Below are 25,531 nucleotides of genomic sequence, written 5' to 3' on the forward strand. Positions count from 1 at the left end.
ACCACTGTATCACCCACACCACTGTACCACTGTATCACCCACACCCCCTGTACCACCCACACCACTGTATCACCCACACCACTGAACCACCCACACCATTGTATAGCCCACACCACTGTATCACCCACACCACAGTACTACCCACACCACTGTATAGCCCACACCAATGTACCACCCATAACACTAACACCCACACAACTGTATCACCCACCCCACTGTATCACCCACACCATTCTACCACCCACACCATTGTATCACTGTATCAGCCACACCACAGTCCACCCCACACCACTGTATCACCCACACCACTGTACCGCAAACACCACTGTACCACCCACAACACTGTACCACCCACACCAGTGAACCACCCACACCAACGAACCACCCACACCACTGTACCATCCACACCACTGTATCACCGTATCACCCACACCACTGTATCACTGTATCACCCACACCACTGTATCACTGTACCACCCACACCACTGTATCACCCACACCACTGCATCACCCACACCACTGTATAACCCACACCACTGTATCACCCACACCACTGTACCACCCACACCACTGTATAGCACACACCAATGTACCACCCATAACACTGTACCACCCACACCACTGTATCACCCACCCCACTGTATCAGCCACACCATTGTACCACCCACACCACGGTATCACTGTATCAGCCACACCACAGTACCACCCACACGACTGTATCACCCACATCACTGTACAGCACACACCAATGTACCACCCATAACACTGTACCACCCACACCACTGTACCACCCACACCACTGTATCACCCACCCCACTGTATCAGCCACACCATTGTACCACCCACACCACGGTATCACTGTATCAGCCACACCACAGTACCACCCACACGACTGTATCACCCACATCACTGTACAGCACACACCACTGTACCACGTGTTACGCAGTCTCTTAATTTACTTTAATATCCAGGTTCTAGGCGTAACCAAACAAATAAAAAGTGAAGTAAATGAAAATGGAATAAAAATAAATAAAGTAAACCTTTAAGAATTTAATTAAATTAAATATTAACACAATAAAGAGCCTCGTTGGCTGACACAACAAATTGATTCACTATCGAAACTTTTAAGACACAAATGATACTAAACATCGAAACATCAAAAGAACAGCTTAAATATATAGAAAAAATATAAAGCACTGGATATAACACTGCATAAACATATAAAATAAATAACTCTGAAATTAACTATCGTGAAACAACACTGAATTACTTAAATGTAATTAAGCAAGCACTGATTGCCACACAGGAGACATGAATAGGTACTCACATAGATATACCACATTGGTGGGGACAGGAACAACACAGAAATAAAATAATGTATAAGTAACAGGTGACGGGTGTCACCAAAAAGAACGTGAACTGAATGACAAGAGGACTGGACTGAACTCCGTCTGTGGTGGGGTACTATATATAAGGTGGGCTCCCTCCAGTGTGACATGCCTGTGAAACATGGGTTGTTTAACGATGCAGATGGTCGTTAGAGAAACAAAGAATGCTTGTTACAATACTAAATGGAGAAATAAGATGGGCTTGAACAAATAATAACAGTTAAAACCTTAATGGCACAGGGTAAGGTGACAAGAATATATAATAGTAAATATAACACATCATTACAGGAATAATATGGAACAACATGGAAGCATATTATAAAAAATAATAGAAAAATACTACAAGGTCGTAACACACTGTATCACCCACACCACAGTGCCACCCTCAACACTGTACCACCCACACCACTGAGCCACCCGCACCACTGAACCACCCACACCACTGTACCATCCACACCACTGTATCACTGTATCACCCACACCATCATCACTGTATCACCCACACTACTGCATCACCCACATCATGTACCACCCACACCACTGTATCAACCACACCACTGAACCACCCACACCACTGTGCCATCCACAACACTTTATCACTGTATTACCCACACTACTATACGGCAGTATCACCTTCACCACTGTACCACCACACCACTGTATCATTGTACCACCCACACCACTGTATGATTGTATCACCCACACTACTGTGTCACTGCATCACCTAAACCACTGTATCACCGACACCATTGAATCACCCACACCATTGAATCACCCACACCACTGTGTCACTGAATCACCCACACCACTGAATCACTGTACCCCACACCACTGTATCACCAACACCATTGCACCACCCACACCACTGTATCACTGTATCAGCCCCACCTAAGAACCACCCACAATACTGTATCACCCACACCACTGTACCGCACACATCACTGTTCCATTGTATCAGCCACACCACAGTACCACCCACACCACTGTATAGCCCACACCAATGTACCACCCAAAACACTGTATCACCCACAATACTGTATCACCCACACCACTGTACCGTACACACCACTGTTCCACTGTATCAGCCACACCACAGTACCACCCACACCACTGTATAGCCCACACCAATGTACCACCCACAACACTGTATCACCACATCACCGTACCACCCACACCACTGTATCACCCACACCACTGAACCACCCACACCACTGTACCATCTACACCACTGTATCACTGTACCACCCACACCACTGTATCCCTGTATCAGCCCCACCACAGTACCACCCACACCACTCGTATCACCCACACCACCGTACTACCCACCCACTGTATCACTGTATCATCCACACCACGGTATCACTGTACCCAACACGATTGTATCACCCACACCACTGTATCACCCACAAAACTGAACCACCCACACCACTGTACCATCCACACCACTGTATCACTGTACGACCCACACCAGAGTTCCACTGTATCACCCACACCACTGTATCACTGTATCATCCTCACCAGTGTATCATCCACACCACTGTATCACTGTAACACTGTACCACCCACACCACTGTATCACCTATACCACTGTGCCATCCATAACACTTTATCACTGTATTACCCCCACTACTATACCGCAGTATCACCTTCACCACTGTACCATCACACCACTGTATCACTGTACCACCCACACGACTGTATCACCCATATCACCGTACCACCCACACCATTGTATCACACCACTGTATCACTGTACCACCCACACCACTGTATCACTGTACCACCCACACCATAGTTCCACTGTATCAACCACACCAATGTATCAACCACACCACTGTATCATCCACACCACTGTATAATTCACACCATTGTATCCTTGTAACACTGTATCACTGTAACACTGTATTACCCACACCACTGTGTCACCCACACCACTGTACCACCAACACCACTGTGCCATCCACAAAACTGTATTACTGTATTACCCACACCACTATACCGCTGTATTACCTACACGACTGTATCACCCACATCACGGTATCACTGTACCACCCACACCACTGTATCACCCACACTATTGAATCACTCACACCACTGTGTCACTGTATCAGCCACACCATTGTACCACTCACAAGACTGTATCATTGAACCACCCACACCACTGTACCATTGTATCACCCACATCACTGTATCACTGTAACACCCACACCACTGTATCACCCACACTATTGAATCACCCACAACACTGTGTCACTGTATCACCCACACCACTGTATCACCAACACCACTGAATCACCCACACCATTATATCACCCACACCACTGTATCACCCACACCTCTGTATCACCAACACCACTGTATCACCCACACCATTGTATCACCCACACCACAGTATCACCAACAGCACTGTATCACTGTGTCGCCCATACCACTGTATCACCCACACCACTGAACCACCGACACCACGGTGTCACGCACACCACTGTATCACCAACACCACTGTATCACCCACACCACTGTATCACCAACACCACTGAATCACCCACACCATTATATCACCCACACCACTGTATCACCCACACCTCTGTATCACCAACACCACTGTATCACCCACACCATTGTATCACCCACACCACAGTATCACCAACAGCACTGTATCACTGTGTCGCCCATACCACTGTATCACCCACACCACTGAACCACCGACACCACGGTGTCACGCACACCACTGTATCACCAACACCACTGTATCACCCACACCACTGTATCACCAACACCACTGAATCACCCACACCATTATATCACCCACACCACTGTATCACCAACACCACTGTATCACCCACACCATTGTATCACCCACACCACAGTATCACCAACAGCACTGTATCACTGTGTCGCCCATACCACTGTATCTTCCACACCACTGAACCATTGACACCACGGTGTCACGCACACCACTGTATCACCCACACCACTGTATCCCCCACACCACTGTATCACCAACATCATTGTACCACTTGCACCACAGTATCATCCACAACACTGTATCACCGACACCAATGTATCCCCCACACCACTGGGGATACAGTGGCGTGAGTAACCCCCTGTAACTTTCCACTAGCTATGAGGTGACATGTTCAGTGCACGTGATAAGGTGTACCCACGGTTAGCCGCGTCATATTGTGCTGAGTTAAGTCATTAAGTAGCCGGCTCCCTGGCCACCTAAAGTGGGCAGTAGTTTGATATTCTTGACTAGAGGAAGACGTTATAGAGAGCCATCGTGGATGGTTCCGTCTTCCGTCGAGGGAGGACGACGTACATATTCCGTTCTCCCTCGATGGGTTCCTACTCACAGCAGAGTCACTCAACCCCTCACACCGAACGGACGTATTGAGAAGGTCTATTTGCATAGCCTCCGTCCTTCTCTTAACTCTCATAGCTACAGTGATAAGTTACGGTGATCTACACGTGGAACTGTATCCTAGATAGTTCCTGAATAAAAGGATAACAGACAATTGGGTTTCGCTACTAAAAACCCTATATAATATAAATGTTCCGGCCTCATTAACCTAGACAGAATCAGCAATTAACCGGCCTAGAACAACTGTATCCCCCACACCACTGTATCACCCACACCACTGTATCGCTGAATCACCCACACCACTGTACCACTGTATCACCCACACCACTGTATCACTGTATCCCCCACACCACTGTAACACCCACACCACTCTACCACGCACACCACTGTATCACCCACACCACTATATCACCCACACCACTGTATCACCCACACCACTGTATCAACTGCGCCACTGCGTCACCCACACCATTGTACCACCGACATCACTGTGTCACCCACACCACTGTATCACTCACACCACTGTACCACCCACGCCACCTTATCACTGTATCACCCACACCACTGTACCTCCGACATCACTGTGTCACCCACACCACTGTATCACTGTATCACCCATACCGCTGTATCACCCACACCACTGTATCACTGTATCAACCACACCACTGTATCACCCACAACACTGTACCACCCACGCCACTCATCACTGTATCACCCACACTGCATCACTTTACCCACCCGCAACACTGCATCTCCCACACCATTGTATCACCCACACCACTGTATCACCCACCACTATACCACCCACACCACTATCCCACCCCACACCACTATCCCACCCATACCACTATCCCACCCACACCACTCCACACCACTATACCACCCACTCCACATACTACCCACACCACTATCCCACCCACACCACTATACCACCCACACCACACACCACTATACCACCCACACCACATACCACACCCACTATACCAATACCACTATACTACCCACACCACTATCCCACCCACATACACCACCCACACCACTCCCACCACACCACTATACCACCCACACCACTATCCCACCCACACCACTATACCACCCACACCACTATCCCACCCACACCACACCCACACCACTATCCCACCCACACCACTATACTACCCACACCACTATCCCACCCACACCACTATACTACCCACACCACTATCCCACCCACACCACTATCCCACCCACACCACTATACCACCCACACCACCATACCACCCACACCACTATGCCATCCACACCACCATACCACCCACACCACTATACCACCCACACCACTATACCACCCGCGCCACTGTTGCATGCAACACCATGTTACCCTACACACCTCACCTCAGTAATAAATAAATAATGGAAGCTCCTCGAAGACGAGGATGGCCGTCTGAAGGGCCACCTAGGCGTGAATTTGTTTAAGGTGTAGAAGTTGTCGCCAACACAACAACCACACCCAAAGTTAACGGGCTGCATGACGTTGTGTCAAGGCATAGTCCATGAAGACCGGACAACTCGACAACTGCACTGGCTAACCATTACCCCGGACACGATCCGCAAATCTATTAACACCCAGGTCACCAATTACTGCTTGGTTGGCATAGGCAAAAGGCGTAAAGAAACTTACTCATAGTTTCACCCTGACCGGAGACCTTACTCGGGTTCGTTCGCTTGCGAGGTGAGCATGCTGACCATTACACCACAGGTCGCCACACCACAGTACTCCCCACACTATTCTACCATACAACACCAGTGCACCACCCGCGCCACTGTATCACCAACACCACTGTACCGCTCACACCACTGTACCACCCATACCACTGCATCATCCACCCCACTGTATCACTGTATCAACCATACCACTGTAGCACACCAATTTGCCATCCATACCACTGTACCAATGTAACACTGTACCACCCACAACATTGTATCACCCATACCACTGTACCACTGTAACACTGTACAACCCACATCACTGCATCACCCACACCACTGTAACACGCACTCCACTGTACTACTACTACTTTGCTGTTACTCGGAATCGAGTTTGACGATCATCTAGCTATGATACAATGATATGAGTTTTTAAGAATGTCACCTTCGTTGGTGAACTCCGAGGTGACTAGAGAGGCTGATAGGGTTATGGAAGGATCGTTCACAGATTTTGCTCATGTGGGGGCTACATCTAATACAAGGGGGGGGGGCAGCGTCTTTCCGGCGTTAGCAATTGTCTGCCTTGGTATGCAATCAGGCTAATTGGAAAGTATTGACACCTTGTGTGGTGCTCCTCCAAGCGTTACGGTGTGGAGTGATCGTCTCCCAGAAGAGCGGATCGATATAACACTTTTTCAGGTTTGTCTTAAGACTTTCCTTATACCTTTTCAGTTGCCCGCCAGCGTTGCGTTTACTATTCGTTAGATGACTGTAAAGTAGCTGCTTTGGCAGTCTACTGTCGTCCATGCGGGTAACATGGCCAGTCCAGAGTAGTTGTTCGTGAATAATGGTAGCTTCGATGCCGCTACAGTGTGTGTCTGCGAGAATACTGGCATTGTTCTTCTGTGTTCCCAGCGAACTCGGAGGTTGAAACGTAGACTACGTTGGTGAGTCCGCCAAAGGCTTGAGATGCACATCTGATCCGGTGCTGAATCTCTTCATCGATGTCTGCAATGTTGGACAAGTGGGAGCCGAGATACCGAAAGAGGGTAAAATTAGAGAGAGTAGTACCGTTAAGCTGGATGGATGGTGGAGGTGTGTCTGAACCAGGGGCAGGCTGAAAGAGAATCTGAGTCTTACGTACATTCACCTTAAGGCCGGAGTGTGCATATGCATCTGTGTCGTGTTCAGTGTGAGGTCGTCTGCATACTGAAGTTGAATAATGGAAACTGCCGACACCTTTGTTCCTGCCTGGAGTCGTCTTATGTTGAAACGACCCTTCATCCGGTACTCGATGCCTACCCCGCTGGCTAAATTGACTCTGGCACTAGTAAGGAAGACAGCGAAGAAAATGAAAAAAAGAGTAGGTGCCGGTACGCATTCTTGTTAAATCCCCGTGCCATTGTGCAGGACACTGCTGTTCATGCCACCGTGGAGTTGACTCACAATGGAAATGAATTTTGATGGGCAGCCAAATGGCTGAGGGCTCGCCAGAGGGAATCCCTGTTGATTGAGAAGAAGTCCTTGGGTTAGGTCGATGAAGGCCTTGTACAGGTCACGAAACTGTTCTCTGTACTTTTCTTTTATCTGGCGGGCAGCAAAGATTATGTCATTGTTGCCATGTGATGGTCTAAACTCTAAAGCTACATTGCGGTTCTGGGAGGAAGTTTTTCGCCTCAGGAAGAAGTCTGTTTAAGAGGATACGGGCGATAATCTCGCCAGTTACGGACAGCAACGAGATCCCGAGGTAGTTGCCACAGTCTGACCGGTCTCCCTTGTTCTTATAAATATTGACGATGGAGTTGTATTTGAGAGCTTGGGGGATTTCCTCCTTTTCCCATATATTCTCCAAAAGAGAGTGGAGACGGCTACTAAGCAAAGGTTCTCCTGATTTACGAGTACACACCTTGACTGGGATTCCATCAGGCCCTGAAGTTTTGTTATTTTGTATCCTTTTGATGGTAGGATAGCTGAGGTGGGTCAGCTCTAGATGCTGAGGGACCTGCTGGGTAGTCAGGACATCCACTTCAGTGTTTCGGTTGAGCAGTGAATGGTAGTGCTGTCTCCAGCGCTGAAGGATGCCTTCTTTGTGTTTAATTAGGGAGTTACCGTCGGATGAGCGGAGGGGGGCAGCGCCATGAGTGATTGGCCCATAAAATGTTTTTGTGGAGTTGAAAAATTCGCGCATCTTGTACTGATCTGCAAATTCTTGTGTTTCACATGCTTTATTTTTAAACCAGTCGTTCTTTAGATTGCAAAGTCGGCGCTGGGTTGCCGCTTTCTTCTTCCAGAAGGTAGCAGCTTTGGTCCGAAACTGAGGGTTGATCTGCTAGACAGTTAAAGCAGCACGTTTATCATCGACGAGTACATTGCTTTCCTGTTCATTTTCATCAAACCAGTCCTGGTGTATTCTTTTTGTCATTGCAGTGTCGAGAAGATCCCAATCGGCACTGTCGGGTTGTTTATCAGCCGATGTTCGAGCTGCTCTCTGAAAGCATATGCTACCGCTGGATCCTCCAAATGTTTAGTGTTAAAACCTCTTCTGGAGGCTTCTTGTCTTCATCGTTTTGGGGCAACGTGAAGTGGGAGCTTGGCTCTGACAAGTCGATGATCAGTGTCGCAGTGGGCTGACCCACACTGTACCACTCTACCACTCTCACCACTGTACTACTGTAGCGCTGTATCACCCACATCACTGTTCCACTGTAACACTGTACCGCCCACACCATTGTACCACCAGCACTACTGTAACACAAACAGTGTACCACCCATACCACTGTACCATTGTACCTCTCACACCACTGTACCACTGTAACACTGTACCACCCACACCACTGCACTACTTAACACTGTACCACCCACACCACTGTATCACTGACACCACTGTTCCACTGTAATACTGTACCACCCACACCACTATACCAATTTAAAACTGTACCACTCACACCACTGTATCACTCACTCCACTGTACCACTGTAACACTGTACCACCCACACCACTGTACCAATGTAACACTGAACCACCCACACCACTGTACCACTGTAACATTGTACCACACACACACACCATTGTACCACTGTAACACTATACCACCCACACCACTGTAACACTGTACCACCCACACCCCTGTAACACTGATCCACCAATAGCACTGTACCAATGTAACACCTTACCAATCCCACCACTGTACCACTGTAACACTATACCATACAGAACCATTGTACCACTGTAACACTGTACCTCCCACTTCATTATATCACTGTAACACTGCACAATACAGCACCACTGTACCACTGTAAAATTGTACCATACAGCACCACGTTACCATTGTAACACTATACTACTGTAGACTGTACCACTGTAACATTGTACCACTGGAACTCTGTACCACTGTAACACTGTACCACCCACACCACTGTACCACTGTACCACCCCCACCACTGCACCACTGTAACATTGTACCACCCACACCACTATACTACTGTAACACTGTACCAACCACGCCACAGCACCACTGTACCACTGTAACATTGTACCGTAAAGCACCACTGTACCATTGTAACACTGTAGCACTGTACCATACAGCACCACTGTACCACTGTAACACTGTACAATACAGCACGCCTGGCTGGGTGTTGGGCTAGAGGTAATCACGTTATACTTCTCGTCACTGATTGGTCCACTTGGGGTTGACCTCCTGATGGGGCAGCCAATTGGTGGTCGACAATGATTGCTGCACCTTCTTCAGTTGCGCTGATGGTGCTGACAGCTAATGGTGTTGACAGATGATGGTTCTGACAGCTGATGGTGTTGACAGAAGAAGGTGCTTACAGATGATGGTGTTGACAGCTGATGGTTCTGACATCTGATGGTGTTGACAGAAGGTGCTGACGGGTGATGATGCTGACAGCTGACGATGCTGACAGCAGGTGGTGCTGACAGGTGATGGTGCTGACAGGTGATGGTGCTGAGAAATGGTGGTACTGACAGCTGGTGGAACTGACAGCTGGTAGAAACCAACAGCTGGTGGTGCTGACAGCTGGTGGTCCTGACAGCTGATGGTGTTGATAGCTGATGGTGATGACAGCTGGTGGAACTGACAGCTGGAGGAACTGATAGCTGGTAATGCTGACAGCTGATGGTGCTGAAAGCTGGTGGTCCTGACAACTGGTGGTGATGATAACTGGTGGTGATGATAGCTGGTGCTGCTGACAGCTGGTGGTGCTGACAGCTGACAGCTGGTGGTGCTGACAGCTGGTGGTTTCTGCAGCTGGTGGTGCTGACAGCTTTGACACTGGTGGCGCTGAGATAATGGCGGTGGCGGACAGCTGGTGGTGCTGACAGCTGGTGATAATGGTCACTGGTGGCTGACAGCTGGTGGTGCTGACAGCTGGTAGTGATGATAACTGGTGGTGATGATAGCTGGTGCTGCTGACAGCTGGTGGCGCTGACAGCTGGGGTGCTGACAGCTGGTGGTGCGACAGCTGGTGGTTTCTGACAGCTGGTGGTGCTGACAGCTGGTGATAATGGTCACTGGTGGTGCTGGCTGGTGGCGCTGACAGCTGGTGGTGCTGACAGCTGGTGATAATGGTCACTGGTGGCGCTGACAGCTGGTGGTGCTGGTGACAGCTGGTGATAATGGTCACTGGTGGCGCTGACAGCTGGTGGTGCTGGTGACAGCTGGTGATAATGGTCACTGGTGGCGCTGACAGCTGGTGGTGCTGACAGCTGGTGGTGCTGACAGCTGGTGGTGCTGACAGCTAGTGATAATGGTCACTGGTGGCGCTGACAGCTGGTGGTGCTGACAGCTGGTGATAATGGTCACTAATGGTGCTGACCTTCCCTAACGTTTAGTGGCTTCAAATACATAATTATAAAGTCGTCGGCTAGTTCTATGTGTGACAACCTTGGCACAGTTACCATCACCCTGTTGTAGTTGCCGTCACCCTGTTGTAGTTGCCGTCACCCTGCTGTAAGTTGCCATCATTCTGCTGTAGTTACCATCACCCTGCTGTAGTTACCATCACCCTGTTGTCGTTGCCGTCACCTTGCTGTAGTTACCATCACCCTGCTGAAGTTGCCGTCATTCTGCTGTAGTTACCATCACCCTGTTGTCGTTGCCATCATTCTGCTGTAGTTACCATCACCCTGTGCCATCACTGTAGTTACCATCACCCTGTTGTCGTTGCCATCATTCTGCTGTAGTTACCATCACCCTGTTGTCGTTGCCATCATTCTGCTGTAGTTACCATCACCCTGCTGAAGTTGCCGTCATTCTGCTGTAGTTACCATCACCCTGTTGTCGTTGCCGTCACCTTGCTGCATTTAACATCACCCTGCTGAAGTTGCCGTCATTCTGCTGTAGTTACCATCACCCTGCTGAAGTTGCCGTCATTCTGCTGTAGTTACCATCACCCTGTTGTCGTTGCCGTCATTCTGCTGTAGTTACCATCACCCTGTTGTCGTTGCCGTCACCTTGCTGTATTTAACATCACCCTGCTGTAGTTGCCGTCATTCTGCTGTAGTTACCATCACCCTGTTGTCGTTGCCGTCACCTTGCTGTATTTAACATCACCCTGTTGTCGTTGCCGTCATTCTGCTGTAGTTACCATCACCCTGTTGTCGTTGCCGTCACCTTGCTGTAGTTACCATCACCCTGCTGTAGTTGCCGTCATTCTGCTGTAGTTACCATTGTTACGACCCTAGGGTAGATCGTTACATAAACACAAATCACTTAAGTCTTTCAAATATATCAGTATTATTTATTATATTATCAATCCCAAGTTCTCCCAACAAAGGTCAATTTAACAGGTCAACAAGTCAATAATATATGAACATTTATTAACTTACTCCCACCACCAAATATGTACATAAAATAAAATAAATAACAATAATAATAAGATAAGATGTTTGGAACTGGCAGAGTAAGGACTGAAGATCCATCAAGATCACACAAAATCAATATCAAGCAAAATAAAATCTCAATAGTCATATGCCATCTCCCAAAACACCAGAGAGAGGTATACTACTTAACTTAAGACAGCTGTGCCTGGACTGACTAGAGTGTACCAGTAGGTCACCGACGTTACCTCTCTACCGCCAAACACTGACGTAACATAATTATCCTAATTGGCCAAAACATAAACGTTATATAAATTACCTTACTGACGTTAATTCCACTTATCTAACCTATATACAAACATAATACAATAAATACACAATGTAATAAACAAATTTATTACTTAAATGATGACTCAGTCAGTGTGGGCGAGTAATGAGTGAAACTGCTCAAGCCAACCACACACCATCCGAACCAACATATTTCATACCCAGAACAGAAACTTATGGCGGACACACGTAACATCCACCAACCTGCTGCAGTTGCCGAAACCCTGCTGTAGTTGTCATTATTCTGTTGTAGTTACCACCACCCTGCTGTAGTTGTCATTATTCTGTTGTAGTTACCACCACCCTGCTGTAGTTGTCATTATTCTGTTGTAGTTACCACCACCCTGCTGTAGTTGTCATTATTCTGTTGTAGTTACCACCACCCTGCTGTAGTTGTCATTATTCTGCTGTAGTTACCACCACCCTGCTGTAGTTGTCATTATTCTGTTGTGTAGTTGTCATTGTTATTCTGCTGTAGTTACCACCACCCTACTGTAGTTGTTATTATTCTGCTGTAGTTACCATCACCCTGCTGTAGTTGTCATTATTCTGCTGTAGTTACCATCACCCTGCTGTGGTGTCATTATTCCAGTAGTTACCACCACCTACTGTAGTTGTCATTATTCTGTTGTAGTTACCACCACCCTGCTGTAGTTGTCATTATTCTGTTGTAGTTACCACCACCCTGCTGCAGTTGTGTTATTCTGCTGTAGTTACCCACCTACTTTGGTTGTTGTTATTCTGCTGTAGTTACCATCACCCTGCTGTAGTTGTCATTATTCTGTAGTTACCATCACCCTGCTGTAGATGTCATTATTCTGTAGTTACCACCACCCTGCTGTAGTTGTCATTATTCTGTTGTAGTTACCACCACCCTGCTGTAGTTGTCATTATTCTGCTGTAGTTACCACCACCCTGCTGTAGTTGTCATTATTCTGTTGTAGTTACCACCACCCTGCTGTAGTTGTCATTATTCTGTTGTAGTTACCACCACCCTGCTGCAGTTGTCATTATTCTGCTGTAGTTACCACCACCCTACTTTAGTTGTTATTATTCTGCTGTAGTTACCATCACCCTGCTGTAGTTGTCATTATTCTGCTGTAGTTACCATCACCCTGCTGTAGTTGTCATTATTCTGATGTAGTTACCATCACCCTGCTGTAGTTGTCATCATTGTGCTGTAGTTACCACCACCCTGCTGTAGTTGCCATCACCCTGCTGTAGTTGCCATCACCCTGCTGTAATTGTCATCATTCTGCTGCAGTTGCCATCACCCTGCTGTAGTTGTCGTGCACCCTGCTGTAATTGTCATCATTCTGCTGCCAGTTGCCCGTCACCCTGCTGTAGTTGCCATCACCTGCTGTAGTTGCCATCACCCTGCTGTAATTGTCATCATTCTGCTGCAGTTGCGCATCACCCACACTGTGATTGTCGTCACCCTGCTGGTATCATCATTCTGCTGCGGTTGCCACCACCCTGCTGTAGTTGCCATCACCCTGCTGTAGTTGTCATCATTCTGCTATAGTTACCACCACCTTGCTGTAGTTACCATCACCCTACTGTAGTTAGCATCACCATGCTGTAGTTGTCATCATTCTGCTGTAGTTTCTATCACCCTGCTGTAGTTGTCATCATTCTGCTGCAGTTGCCATCACCCTGCTGTAGTTGTCATCATTCTGCTGTAGTTACCATTACCCTGCTGTAGTTTTCATTATTCTACTATAGTTACCACCACCCTGCTGTAGTTACCATCACCCTACTGTAGTTAGCATCACCCTGCTGTAGTTGTCATCATTCTGCTGTAGTTTCTATCACCCTGCTGTAGTTGTCATCATTCTGCTGCAGTGCCTATCACCCTGCTGTAGTTGTCATCATTCTGCTGCAGTTGCCATCACCCTGCTGTAGTTGTCATCATTCTGCTGAAGTTACCACCACCCTGCTGTAGTTGCCATCACCCTGCTGTAGTTGTCGTCACCTGCCCATGATTGCCGTCACCCTGCTGCCAGTTTTGCCGTCACTCGGCTGGTGCATTCTGTGCCCAGCAGTTACCCTGCTGCTGGCAGTTGCCGTCACCCTGCCAGTTACCATCGCATCCTGCTGTGGTTTGCCGTCACCCATTTGCGGTTGCATTCACTGTGTAGCGGTTTCACCGCCGCCCCTTGCCGTTTGCCGTCACCCTGCGCAGTTGCATAATACCGCGCGGTTGCGTCACCCTGCTGTAGTTGCCGTCACCCTCTGGTTACATTCACTCTGCTGTAGTTGTCATCACCGTGCTGTGGTTGTTGCCACCCTGCAACGTTGTCTGGTCACTGCTGTAGCCAGTTGCGTCACCCTGCTGGTTGTCGTGCCTGTAGTTGTGTGCCCTGCTGTGGTGCGTCACCTGCTGGCGTTGCCGTCACCTGCTGTTTGCATCACCCTGCTGCCAGTTGCCCGTCACCTGGTCACCCAGTTGTCGTCACCCTGATGTAGTTGCCGTCACCCTGCTGTAGTTGTCGTCACCCTGATGTAGTTGCCGCCACCCTGATGTAGTTGCCGTCACCCTGCTGTAGTTGCCGTCACCCTGCTGTAGTTGTCGTCACCCTGCTGTAGTTGCCGTCACCCTGCCAACATTTATTTATTTGGCCACAAGATTTGAAAGAATCCAATTTGAATATACGTCCCTCTTTCTGGCAGAACCTCAAATGATTCTATTACTTGGTTAGGTTAGGTTAGGTTAGGTTAGGTTAGGTTAGGTTAGGTTAAGTTAAGTTGTGGATACATGTCACGGAAGTAGGAAGTGAGGTTCAACATTCCTCACCTTCTTGGTACAAAGCTGTTCATTTTTCTTCCAGGGATCTCAAGTATCCCTCCCGTCACAATCCTTCCCGTGACCCACTGTTACTCTGTGTTTACCGTCATAGTTAGAGTGTGTTTATCGTAGGTGTTACAGCGTGTTTGCAGCCTCGATTAAGTGTGTTTACAGCCGTAGATAGAGTGTTTACAGCTAATGTTAGAGTGTGTTGCCGTCGCTGTTACAGTGTGTTCAAAATACAGTCACAGCTCAAATACCAGCATACGATCTGGGCCTGAGAGACTGGGACCGGAGTATTTATAGAGGGTTGGCAGAGACTACCTACGAGGCGGCACTGGCCTCCCTGCACTACGGGACGACCTTGCGTGCTTGTGTTTTTATCCCTTGCTGGTACTTGTCTTCCCGCGCTAACAATCTCTGCCTCCTCACATTGACACACAGATAGAGACAGACACAGACACAGATAGAAACAGAGAGACAGGCAGACACAAGCACAGACAGAGACACCCCAAAACGACGTATGGCATAATTATTGGCTGGCTAACTAGATAGTGTCCTTACCCAGGTTAGGTGGTATAATGGTCAGGTGAAGGTGAAGACCACGGGTTCACACAAGGGTCAGCACCTCGCTCTGTGACATTCATAACCTGGTCACCAACTTTGTCTACACCCTAGAAGACTTTATAGTATAAATCCTGTTTTAACATGATATGTCGACACCTGAAAGGAAGGAATACCTGGATATTCGCCCCCCAAGCTCGCAATAGTTCACCTAACCTAACCTAAGGCCAATGGAACAGTGTTGATGTTACTTAAAGTTAAATAACACCACAGAACATTGACCAGTCAGGAGACCGTGATAGAGAGATCATTAAGGACAAGGACTCGGGGTCAGGTTATGAGAGATTATAATTGTGATGTATATTTCTCGTCCATGAAGACTATGCAACAACTCTCGCCTCCTGTCGCTGGTTCCATCTCAGAACACCCCAGGGCATCAAGGGCACTAAACTGTAAATGGGCGACTAAATTTACTGTTGGGGAAGTAAAGGTGGTCGAGTAACAGTGTCCGTCAAGCTGCCACTTTGCGTGCCGAATACTTAGTATACAGTGTGTTGTATGTAAACTGCCCTAAACGGACCGTCACGCCTATGGGACGCACTTTACGAGCAGTGGCGGGCGTCGACCAGCACCGACCCGTGACACAAACATGTCCAGTAATGGGCACCAACCTGTGTGTTCTGTATTGTCAAGACTTTGTTCACTCATACTTCACGTGAGCATCTTGAGCCGCAAGACAAGTGCGGCATCCTACGATTACTGAAGCCGCAGGCAAGTGCGGCATCCTAGGATTACCGGAGCCGCAGGCACGTGCGGCATCCTAGGATTACTGGAGAGCTGTGAGCCAGGGATTGTGTGTTGGTGATGGTGGCCACCACACTTGAGGGAGAGTGTGTGTGTGTTGGTGATGGTGGCCACCACACTTGAGGGAGAGTGTGTGTGTGTTGGTGATGGCGGCCACCACGCTTGAGGGAGAGTGTGTGTGTTGGTGATGGTGGCCACCACGCTTGAGGGAGAGTGTGTGTGTTGGTGATGGTGGCCACCACACTTGAGGGAGAGTGTGTGTGTATTGGTGATGGCGGCCCCCACACTTGAGGGAGAGTGTGTGTGTGTTGGTGATGGCGGCCACCACACTTGAGGGAGAGTGTGTGTGTTGGTGATGGTGGCCCCCACACTTGAGGGAGAATGTGTGTGTGTGTTGGTGATGGTGGCCACCACACTTGAGGGAGAGTGTGTGTGTTGGTGATGGTGGCCACCACACTTGAGGGAGAGTGTGTGTGTTGGTGATGAGTGGCCACCACGCGGAGAGTGTGTGTGTTGGTGATGGCGTGAGCACCACACTTGGGGAGAGTGTGTGTGTTGGTGATGGCGGCCACCACACTTGAGAGTGTGTGTGTTGGTGATGGTGGAGAGTGTGTGTGTTGGGATGGTGGCCACCACTTGAGGGAGTGTGAGGTTGTGTTGTGTGAAGTGAGGTTGTGAGTGAGTGAGTGTGTAGAGTGAGGTTGTGTTAGTGTGAGTGAGAGTGTGGTTAGAGTGAGGGTTGTGTTAGTGTGAGAGTGAGGTTGTGTTAGTGTGAGAGTGAGGTTGTGTTAGTGTGAGAGTGAGGTTGTGTTAGTGTGAGAGTGTGGTTGTGTTAGTGTGAGAGTGAGGTTGTGTTAGTGTGAGAGTCAGGCTGTGTTAGTGTGAGAGTCTGGCTGTGTTAGTGTGAGAGTCAGGCTGTGTTAGTGTGAGAGTCAGGTTGTGTTAGTGTGAGAGTCAGGCTGTGTTAGTGTGAGAGTCAGGCTGTGTTAGTGTGAGAGTCAGGCTGTGTTAGTGTGAGAGTCAGGCTGTGTTAGTGTGAGAGTCAGGCTGTGTTAGTGTGAGAGTCAGGTTGTGTTAGTGTGAGAGTCAGGTTGTGTTAGTGTGAGAGTCAGGTTGTGTTAGTGTGAGAGTCAGGCTGTGTTAGTGTGAGAGTCAGGCTGTGTTAGTGTGAGTCAGAAAAGCTTCGCGATACACTGCACGGAACCGTAAGAATTGTATCAGTGTAAACTAAATCTGGGTAATCCCACTTAAATCAGTTTGTACACTTTACCCACTGTAAGGTCTTCCTCCCACAACCACGTCTCTACCTCGTGATTGCATCCCTCAACCACGTGTCTCTACCTGTGTCTACCTCGTGATTGCATCCCTCAACCACGTGTCTCTAACCGTGTCTACCTCGTGATTGCATCCCTCAACCACGTGTCTATACCTCGTATTACTCGACCCGGAAGTCTAGCTGTTCGCCTGGCAGGTAACATGATTGCTGGTCATCTCTTATTAAGAACTTTGTACACCAGAGAAGTTAACTAATGTCATCATCGCTTGGATACCACTCATACCACCTAGTTGATATAAGACCCTGACCTCTAACAGGATCTGTGAGAACTATAATACTTGCGACCGGCCTTGTAGAATAATTCCACCAATTTACCATGGATCTTCTTCTGAGATTCTTAGCGATAGTCTTAACAACAATTCAGTAAGGATGACATGCCACACGAGAACGAATATACCAAGGGGTTCATACCCAAGTAGTGATTAAAAGCCTTTTGGGGGAAATTATTCTTTTTATTGTGTCAGGAGTTTTCCTTTTCTTTCTTTTGAGTATTCATCCACACTAGGCTGACCCATACTATTGAAATCGGAATATGATAACTCTCTGCCGGCATTTAATCCTTCAACCCATTCCAAATTCCATTACTGAGATCGACAATCCATTTATCTTCCAGAGTCACAATAACATGAGCCCATAGGCTTTTACTAGTTCTAATCATTCTGTAGTTATTCAAAGACTTGCAATGACAACTACTTTAGGAATATATTTGACAGTTTTGTAAGCTTTCGAGTATGTAGAGGCTTCAATAATTATCATTGCCGGCTCAGTGAATTGGTCTCGAGCTAACGAGCTAACGAGCAAGTTTGTGGTTCATGAACTCGAAGTGAAATTTGTTGTGCCAATTTTTGCTTGTATGAAAATTGTGCAATTTTTTCCTGTGCCATTTTTTCCGAGTACCGTGTACCTCATGTTCACCCCTTCAACCACGTGTTCACTTCCCTCTCCTCTCACTGTAGCTCACAAAACCAAGTCAAATTATACCTTCATTTATTATTATTATATTATGTATCGTGGAATTAAAATATACTAATTAACTTTGGTTTGATACAGGTGTTGCCACGCGCCCACACCTGTGATATGGTCTCCACCCACGCGTCATGACCCACCACCACCACTGCTGAAGCAGGAGAACAACAACAACACACACAAACTGCCATCATATCTAACAGAAACAGTGAAGAAAGATGACGGGGGAGGACGGTGGTGTTGGGAGGATGGTGGTGTAGTGTACAAACATCACCTGTATAGTGTCCATGGTGGCACTATAAGTGACGTCATAACTACTCGAGCAAAGATATGCCTTCCATTGTCTATAAATAAATAATAAATAAATAAATAAATAAATAAATAAATAAATACATTACTAATATCATGGGTTAAGATCGGTATCTCAACTATATGTAAAGTAATCTACATAAAATATTGCTTTTCCTACAAATAAAACAAAAACATCATATGCAGCAAAAAATATAATGAAACTGCTGTTCACCTCGACTCACTCAGCCTTCACACACTCACTGGCTTGGTAGAGTGCGTCGACAGATGTTCCATGATGTACTGTACAATAATTGAGTGTACAAGATGTTCACTCGTAAGTCAGGTGTGTTAACTACTGTGTCCAGAGCTTTAACCCTTTGAGGAAGATGTGTTAACAGGTGAATGGCTTAAACACCTGAAGTATGATGATTTAACCCTTTGAGGACGATGTCTTGATATCATCCATGGTTTAAAACTCTTTTAGGATGATGGTTTACACACCTGTAGGATGATGGTTTACACACCTGTAGGATGATGGTTTACACACCTGCATGATGATGGTTTACACACCTTTAAAAAGATTGTTTACACACCTGTAGGATGATGGTTTACACACCTGTAGGAAGATGATTTACACACCTGTAGGATGATGGATTATACACCTTTGGGATGATGGTATACACACCTGTAGGATGATGATTTACACACCTGCAGGATGATGGTTTACACACATGTAAGATGATGATTTACACACCTGCATGATGATGGTTTACACACCTTTAAAAAGATTGTTTACACACCTGCAGGAAGATGGTTTACACACCTGTAGGAAGATGATTTACACACCTGTAGGAAGATGATTTACACACCTGTAGGATGATGATTTACACACCTGTAGGATGATGGTTAGACTGTCGTCCTCAAAGGGTGGTCACACTCTAATAGAGCAGTGTCTGATGGTCACTGTCCCGCCATCTTCACCTGTTCTCTACATATTGTTGTTGATAATAAATGTTAAGAGTTCCGAGTGTCTTTCTCTCCCTCAACACAAGGTACCGTCTCCCTCAACACAAGGTTACCGTCTCCCTCAACACAAGGTACCGTCTCCTTCAACAAAAGGTACCGTCTCCCTCAACACAAGGTACCGTCTCCCTCAACACAAGGTACCGTCTCCCTCAACACAAGGTACCCTCCTCCCTCAACACAAGGTACCGTCTCTCAACACAAGGTACGTCTCCTCAACACAAGGTATAGTCCCTCTGTCCCTCAACAAGGTACCGTCTCCCCTCATCAACACAAGGTGTCTCCTCAACACGTCTCCCTCAACACAAGGTAGCAACACAAGGGTCTACTGTCTAACTGTACTGTCTCCCAAACACAAGGTACTGTCTCCCCAACACAAGGTACCATCTCCTCAACACAACGTACTCCCTCAACACAAGGTACCCCTCAAGACAAGGTCGTCTCCCCTTAACACAAGGTACCATCTCCTCAACAAGGTACTCAACACAAGGTACCATGTCTCCCTCAACACAAGGTACTATCTCCCTCAACACAAGGTACCGTCTCCCAACACAGTACCGTCTCCCCAACACCCTCAACACAAGGTATCCCCCTCAACACAAGGTATTCCACAAGGTACCATCTCCCTCAACACAAGGTACCGTCTCCTCAACACAAGGTACCATGTTCCTCAACACAAGGTACAGTCTCTCAACACAAGGTACCGTCTCCCAACACAAGGTACCATCTCCCCCAACACAAGTACTGTCTCCCCCAACACAAGGTACTGTCTCCTCAACATACACTCCTCTCAACACAAGGTACCGTCTCCCCAACACAAGGTACTGTCTCCTCAACACAAGGTACCTCCCAAGGTATGTCCGTCAACACAAGGTACCGTCTCCTCAACACAAGGTACGTCTCCCTCAACACAAAGTCTCCTACAGGTCTCCGTCTCAACACAAGGTACGTCTCCTCAACACTACCGTCTCCCCAACACAAGGTACCGTCTCCCCAAACTGTCCCCAACACAAGGTACGTCTCCCCAACACTAGGTGCCGTCTCCTGAAGACAAGGCACGTCTCCGTCAACACAAGGTACCGTCTCCTTCAACAGAAGGTACCGTCTCCTTAACACAAGGTACCGTTCCCTGAACACAAGGTACCATCTCCTGAACACAAGGTACCGTCTCCCTCAACACAAGGTACCATGTCCATTCAACACAATGTACCGTCTCCTCAACACAAGGTACCATCTCCCTCAACACAAGGTACCGTTCTCCCTCAACACAAGGTACGGTCTCCCTAACACAAAAGTCCTCCTCAAGACAAGGTACATCTCCCTCAACACAAGGTACGTCTCCCCCAACACAAGGTAGTCTCTCCCAACACCAGGTACCGTCTCCCCAACACAAGGTACCGTCTACCCCAACACAAGGTACCGTCTCACTCAACAAGAGGTAGTCTACTCCCAACACAAGGTACTGTCTCCCTCAACACAAGGTACCGTCTCCATGTACAGTCTCCTCAACACAAGTCTCCTCAACACAAGGTACCATCCCTCAACACAAGGTCAACACAAGGTACGTCTCCTCCAACACAAGGTATACTCTAACAAGAGGTACCCCTCAACACAAGGTACCATCTCCCTCAACACCAGGTACCGTCCCCCAACACAAGGTACCGTCTACCTCAACACAAGGTACCGTCTCCTCCACAAGGTACCGTCTCCCAACATAAGGTAAGTCTCCTCAACACAAGGTGTCCTCAACACAAGGTACCATCTCCTCTCTCTCAACCATAACACTACCGTCTCCTCAACACAAGGTACCATCTCCCGGTCTCCCTCAACACAAGGTACCGTCTCAACACAAGGTCGTCTCCTCAACACAAGGTACCGTCTCCCTCAACACAAGGTACCGTCTCCCTCAACACAAGGTACCATCTCTCAACACAAGGTCTACACAAGGTATCTGTACCTCTCAACACAAGGTACCATCTCCCTCAACACCAGGTACCGTCTCCCTCAACACAAGGTACCATCTCCTCAACACCAGGTACGTCTCCCCAACACAAGGTACCGTCTCCCTCAACACAAGGTACCATCTCCTCAACACCAGGTACCGTCCCCCAACACAAGGTACGTCTACCTCAACACAAGGTACCGTCTCACTCAACACAAGGTACTGTCTCCCCCAGGTACAGTCTCCTCAACACAACCGTCTCCCTCAACACAAGGTACCGTCTCCCCAACACAAGGTACCATCTCCTCAACACGTACTCCCTCAACACAAGGTACCGTCTCCCCAACACAACCGTCTCCCTCAACAAGTACCGTCTCCTTCAACACAAGGTACCATCTCCTCAACACAAGGTATCTCCCCAACACAAGGTACCATCTCTAAGCCTCAACACGAGGTCCCCTTGTACCATCTCCCTCAACACCAGGTACAAGAGGTACCTGACTACACTCTACCATCTCCCTCACACCAGGTACACAAGGGTCTACTCAACACAAGGTATCATCTCCTCAACACCGTCTTCCTCGTCTCCCTCAACACAAGGTACCGACTACCTCAACACAAGGTACCATCTCCCTCAACACCAGGTACCGTCTCCCCTAACACAAGGTACCATCTCCCCTAACACCAAGTACTGTCTCCCCTTACACAAGGTACCGTCTCCCTTAACACAAGGTACCGTCTCCCTCAACATTACGTTCCCTGTAATGTTATCTCCAGTTTTCTGGCACCATTCCCTGCAATTACAGATGAGTTTGCCATGCAGTACTTCATCAACTAACGTCAGTACATAAAGTGCTCGGTCAAAGCCTTCGCCTACAAGCATTTTATGGACACCTCCAGCCACAAAAGCAGTGGCCCTAAATACAGTAGTGCGATTTACTCTGACATATGGGAAACATGATAGGCTGTAGAGTAGGCCTACAGCAGAGGACGACTGTACATATTGATCCATACATTAAAATAAACGTGACGTGAAATTCTACTTATTTTATCAAAACAAAATCATAAAGGGTTTGTGCATAAACACTGGTGATTTTTTTCAGCATTACATAAAAACTGAGTTAGTATTTGTCTAATTGATCTGAATTTATCTTTATCAGATTCCTGGACCCAATAATATAGAGTTTGACACCATGATCATCACCTTAAGTCACATAGTTCCAGAGATGCTGACTTACGATGGAACGTCGGCCATTTAGGAAAACGGTGCCGTATGCAACTCTCACGCATTTTTGACAATGGCATCACATGATCTCCACATCCCAAGGCTTAGTTTTAGCTATACAGACTAATGTTACCCTGTTGACCCAACCTACTCTAAAACTAAGGTCTTTTTAGGGGGTCTTACTGCTGGACTATAAGGTTTGTGTATCTTTTTATAGGGAATTTTAGTTGGGAGTCAGTGGTGCTTATGATAACTTCCCAATTATGTAGGAAGTGCATTTATATTACGTCTTGTACCTTTTATCTGTAAATATATGTAAATAAGGAAGATTTGCCTAGGTAGAAAAAACTTTTGTCCTCTCGCCCAGGAATGTATATGTCAGCCTGAACTGAGTATTATGTCAACACTTAAATAGTAGGTCATGCAATTTTAACTGAAGTCTACGGGCACTGTGTCTTTTAGGGTAAGTTTGGCCGAGATACTAGGTTGTGGCACCTAACCTAACCTAACATAACCTAACCTATTTTAATACAATCTAACTTACCCTAACCAAACCAAACTTAACTTAACCTACTTTAATATGATCTAACTTAACTTAACCTAACCTAACCAAACTTAACTTGACCCAACATAAATTAACCTAACCTAACTAATTCCCATATACTGTAGCATTAAGGTGTTTAAGCATCAGGTGAAATAAACGAGAAAGATTCTTGTGTTTCTCATACAAATCTTGTCTAGAATTTAACAAGATTCTTCCACTTTTTTGTTTTACTTTATGCATTATTTGTTTCGTATCTTTTCTTTGGTTTTCGTATTGAGAGGAAAAGATAGTTTTTATTATCAATTTTTCCTTTTTTTTCAGTGTTTAGATGTTACTACTGTGGGTTTTACCCTAACCTGCCTTGTCTCTCAGTTTAGTATTATTTGTTTTGTGTTTTAATGTGACTTGTTTTGTCTTGATTTTTGCTTTGTATTATCTTTAGTTTGACTTTTCTTTTGACTTTTGTTTGTCTTCACTTTTTTGGGGGGGTTGTCTTCTGTTATAACTTGTTTTTCTTTTATTTTGTCTTGCATTTTTACTTAGTTATTACTAACCTTATAAATGTTGTGTCAAGCTGATGACATACAATAACTGATCAATCTTGGGTAAAAGTTGAGCTGGGTGATCATGTCCTCACCTGCCTTGGCTACTGAGGTCATTTTCCTCAGCTACCTGACCTAGCTTGGAGAAGGACGTGCCCCTAAGTGCTCGTGTTAGTGACCATAGGAAATGGCCGCCGTGGATCGTTGAGTTGTGGGGGAAGAGGGACGGTGTGTGAGGAAAGACGACCCCCTGGCCACTCTGTTAAGTCAGCTGGAGCAGTTGAGGAGAGAGATAGACGTTTTAAAGGGGGAGAACGAAGCCCTCAGGACTGAACTCCTTCAGGTAGGTGTCCTGCCTAGCAGGACACCTGCGAAGAAGGGTCAGGAGGAGCAAGCGTGGAGAGTGGCTGTCTCCAAGGGGACTAGGGTCAGATTCAGGAAAGCTGACCAGGGTGTGGAGTGCAGTAACCCCTACCAAATGTTGGAGGAAGCTGGCGAGAAAGAGAAGAGGCAGGACGGTGTGGTGCCAGGAGAGAAAAGGGCAGTTGTTCAGACCCTGCCCAGTGGTAAGGTCGTGGTGAGGTTCTTAGATAGGACTTTTTGTGCAAGAGATAGGAAACGTAGGACTAGGTAGTGTTTTCCTGGGGCTGGGATAGGGCATGTAGCTGAGAGGATAGATAGGGTTTTGTCAGGGGAGAGTACCAAGCCAGTAGTGTGTCTTAGTGTAGGAGGTAACGACATAGGAAAGGTTAGGAGTGAGGAACTTTTCAAAAGGTATAGGGAGGCGCTAGGGAAGGTTAGAGATAGGGGAGGGATCCCGATAGTATGTGGTGTCTTGCCTAGAAGAGGAGTTGGTGGTGAATGGCTGTCCAGGGCAATTACTATAAATTGCCGACTGGAAA

The 25,531-nt window shown here is 47.2% G+C and overlaps 1 long non-coding RNA gene across 1 annotated transcript; it reads left to right on the top strand.

Annotated features, from left to right (window-relative positions):
- Positions 1–3,194: 3,194 nt before the first annotated feature.
- LOC121860892 lies at positions 3,195–20,376 on the top strand. The gene is made up of 3 exons (XR_006087941.1): positions 3,195–3,207; positions 7,497–7,499; positions 19,147–20,376. It is a non-coding gene; the product is annotated as an uncharacterized LOC121860892 (long non-coding RNA).
- Positions 20,377–25,531: the final 5,155 nt, after the last annotated feature.

The sequence above is a fragment of the Homarus americanus genome, unplaced genomic scaffold (assembly GCF_018991925.1).
Source record: "Homarus americanus isolate GMGI-L3 unplaced genomic scaffold, GMGI_Hamer_2.0 scaffold52806, whole genome shotgun sequence".
NCBI lineage: Eukaryota > Metazoa > Arthropoda > Malacostraca > Decapoda > Nephropidae > Homarus > Homarus americanus.